The sequence below is a fragment of the Leuciscus leuciscus genome (genome assembly GCF_965113295.1).
Source record: "Leuciscus leuciscus genome assembly, chromosome: 21".
Classification (NCBI taxonomy): domain Eukaryota; kingdom Metazoa; phylum Chordata; class Actinopteri; order Cypriniformes; family Leuciscidae; genus Leuciscus; species Leuciscus leuciscus.
The window spans coordinates 33182181-33186659 of NC_138745.1; positions in this window are offsets into that span (position 1 = coordinate 33182181).

The following is a 4479-nucleotide window of genomic DNA, read 5'->3' on the forward strand; positions in this document are numbered from 1 at the left end:
AAATCCATTTGCTGGATTCCTTTAACTAACGAAGCACCCAGTGGGAGTCTGATCGCCAGAGAGAGAGAGAGAGAGAGAGAGAGAGAGAGAGAGAGAGAGAGAGAGAGAGAGAGAGAGAGAGAGAGAGAGAGAGAGAGAGAGAGAGAGAGAGAGAGAGAGAGAGAGAGGAGAGAGAGAGAGAGAGAGAGAGAGAGAGAGAGAGAGAGAGAGAGAGAGAGAGAGAGAGAGAGAGAGAGGAGAGAGAGAGAGAGAGAGAGAGATGGGGTAAAAGCATCAGGTGGAGATAAAGAAGGATAGTTTAAAATGTGGAAAAGTCAGGATGTGAATAATATTGAATAGAAAGATGAGAACATATCTATCTATCTATCTTGATTTTATTTTATTTTGATTTAATCAATTTTGTGTAAAAATTACAGACTGAGTCAATATACAGAAATACATAGTGTTAGCCAATCAGAAAGCATTGAGGCACCTGTCAGCCATTTTTGCTTGTTTTTATTGGGTGACGAGTCTTTTGAAGGCGGGGTTTGGGAGAGAAGCTTTGTGGCTGGAAGTCTGGCATAAGTTAGCACACAGGCTAAAATTGCTTATTAGTATTAAGAGGAATATTGATTTACAGCATGCACCATTTCCATCATAGTCTTCATGCCAAGCCATTTATTTTGCTAAAGTTTTGCCCTCAAAAACTCACTGGAACACAACTGGACCGATCACTTACCCGAGCGGCGAGACATAAACAGTCTGATATGTTTTGTGAAAAAGCACACTTAAAACCGTACACGACTGGAAATATTTAAGATATTTGTCTTGCATATACATGTTTTGCTTCAGAATGTCACCAGATCCAAACATATTACTAAATATTCCCTTGTCCGTCTTTCTCTCACAGTCCAAAAGTAATGTTTATATGAAGGAGTTTTTATTGACATCATGGCCCGATGATGGTGTCAATGGTGTGTATTTCCACGGGCTGCGTCTGCATTTCAGTGCCTGTAAAACTATGTTTGTGTACGATGTTATGTCTGTTTACTTTCTCTGGAAAGCCAAATGATCCGTTGGCTAACTGACACGCTGAAATATTCATACAGTCGCGGAGCAAAACCTGTGGTGTGTGTCATGCAGTGTGGGCATCCAGTAATGCAGTTTTTTGGCCAATAAAAGTTTGAGTTCTGGCATTAAAGTAATACCAACATTGAGAGTGTTTGCAGGGTTGGTGAGGAGATCCCAGACAGCGGTTATTCCACAGAAGCCGAGGGTCCCGATAAATCTCACTTACAGGTACAGTCAACTCAGTCACTTCATAAAACGTGAATTTAGACGTGCTGCGAATTATGAATTGTTTAGATGAGCCAAGAAAACATAAATAGGGTACAAGCCAAAAAAAAGATATGAATAAAGAAAATTAGGTGTATATTTCTAGCTTTTTCTTTAACCTTTTCTTTGATTTTAAAGCTTTAGCCAACTGTAATGATATAAATCAACCAAATATGTACTGAATTCAAGGCTCTAACATTGAAATAAATACCGTAATAATCATGAAGATGTTAATGGGTCTTCGTCCTGCTACTAAAATAAGCTGAACCCTTTAATGAGGGTATTTTCCTATTAATAGACTCACTTTGCTCTTCTTTGTGCGCCCGTCACCGTTCACAAGCAGACACTGAAGACACGGTTTTATGATATGAGAGGATGAAAGTTTATTAGCTTCCTGCATCAATAGTTAATCTCATTGGTTACAGTGTACAGAGCGAAAAGAGATATATCCAAGAGAAAAGTACTTAAGGAACGTATCTTCTTTCTGTCAGGACATTGCAGACATGTTTATTTAAAAGTTTAATGTATAAAGTATTGAGTTATAGTCTTACAGGGGTTAAAGAGAACATGATCTCATTGTTGTGATTAAAAAAAATTAGAAAGTAAAATGAAATAATTAAGACATTCTAGAGATCATCTCTGATTAAAGGGATAGTTCACTTTGAAATTCATTTTTGGTATGTTTTAGCTTACCTCAAGGGCATCCAAGATGTAGGTGTCTTTTTTTCCGCGGTAGTTTCAATTTTGATATTTTTAGGTCAAACCGTTCTTGTCTGTCAGTCATATAATGCAGGTCGATGGTCACGGTCTCAAAACACAAGCACAGAGTCCAAATTAAAACAATTCCCCGTCGTCCAAATTAAACAATTCCCCATCGTAAGTACACATTGATGGCCTGAGACACGAAACGAGCGGTTTGTGTGAGAAAACGAACAGTATTTATATCGTTTTTACCTCTTATACACAGCCATGTCCGAGTGATCTGATCTGACGTGTACGCAGACTGGTGCATAGATATATACACTAGATGTCACCTTAAAGACATTCGTTCCAATGAACTGCCGTAGACAAAGCGACATCTAGTGTATATATATCTATGCACCAGTCTGCGTACACGTCACACACCAGGATGCGCGAGCGCCCTCAGATCACTTGGACGTGGCTGCGTATAAGAGCTAAAAACTATATAAATACTGTTCGTTTTCTCACACAAACCGCTCGTTTCGTGTCTCAGGCCATCAATGTGTACTTACAATGGGGAATTGTTTAATTTGGACGACGGGGAATTGTTTTAATTTGGACTCTGTGCTTGTGTTTTGAGACCGTGACCATAGACCTGCATTATCTGACTGACAGACAAGAACGGTTTGACCTAAAAATATCAAAATTGAAACTACCGCGGAAAAAAGACACCTACATCTTGGATGCCCTTGAGGTAAGCTAAAACATACCAAAAATGAATTTCAAAGTGAACTATCCCTTTAATTAGAAAGTGGAAATATTGCTATTTTCCTAATGACAGATTTAGTGGTGGCTCAAGTTTTCTCATGCATTTAATTTTAAACTTTACTATCATGTTATTTCAGGTCCAACATTTTCTTAAAGCGAGGAAGTGTTCAATTATTTTTATTCCAGGGTTCTCCTCTGGCCTTATAAAACACTGTATTATGTTAACACTGAACTTGTTGAAAACAAAAGGGTCACACATTGTTCTGTTTGGAACATAATGCCAACGTAATTCATCTCCCCGCATGCCGATGAGTGAACGGCTGAAATAGAAATGCAAAAAGAATCTAGTAAAACAATAGAGGGCGAGAATTTTTATCCTGAGGAAATGCAAGAGAATAACCATGACCTTGTACATGGCGGCATTTCGTTTGTGCCATATCCGTATGACCTCACCCAACTCATGTTCAGGTTGCCCGAGACTCATTTTGCTTTGTTTTTCATTAAATCTCTCAATTACACACACATGTTTCCGAACACTGTTATTGGCATCTGTCACCTCTGTCATGCGTCTGCTATTAGCTGCAGTCATGCACTTGAGCAGAGTGCATTCTGGGTACGGCTCTCCGTGGTGAATTGTGAAGTGGTTAATAACTAATATTCACTGCTATTTTCTCAGCCAGGCTGCTTTCCTTAATTGTTTTTTACAGTTGGATTGGGAATATTGATTTATTTTCTCGGTCTACACTAATTGTGTACAAGCTTTGGATGGAAACATGGCAGTAGTATTTTATCAACTGTATCATAGTAAATTAGATGTAAAAGATTAGGCACAGATTCAGGGTGAAAGATTAGCATTTAAAGAGGAAAGGTAAAAGATTCAAACGAACACAGTAGATAATCAAGGAGTTTGTTCGCTTATTATTGTGGTGTTTGTCGACGTTGCAGAGTACAACATCTTGTGCTTAATTAAAGACTTCTATAAACCAGGAGAAATAATTGGATCATGATTTACCGGGTTGCAATTCAGAGGACGTTTACACAACACTGTTTTCAACTAAAAACTGATTTTTTTTAATGCGTTTCGGCCATTCATTTACACAACAATGCCGTTTGGGGCCTGAAAATGCAAACTTTTGAAAAACTTACTATATCATACTATATCAGTGCCATTAAGTCTTGTTTGCCACTGGCCTGGTTTCACAGACAGGGCTTAGATTAAACCAGGATTAGGCCTTAGTTCAATTAGGACAATTAAGTAGCTTTTATAAATGTGCCGTAGGAATAAAGCATTACTGTTGTGCATGCAGCTTGAGACAAAACAATGGCACTGATGTATTTTAGGATATGTCACTGCAAGTTACTTTCAGTTAAAACAGCTTAAACATGCGTTTCAGGTTTAAGCTTTGTCTGTGAAACCAGGGGATGAAGTTTTTGCTTAAAAAAAAAAAAAAAATCTGCCAGTTTGGTAAGAAAAGTAATCTTGTTTATCCTTTGAATTAAGTTTTTGACCCCATTGGCAGATATGTTTTTTTTTTTTTTTAGCTTAAACTTTTTTATAAATTTTTCAGAAATCAAGACTTAACATGTAATGTAATTTTTCTTCTCAAATAAATGTATCTTGATTTGTTTAGATATTTGCAATGGAATACAAGACTAAAATATTTTGTTTGCTGTTTTGTACATTAGCCATTTTTATAGTGAAATCTTGCTGCCCTA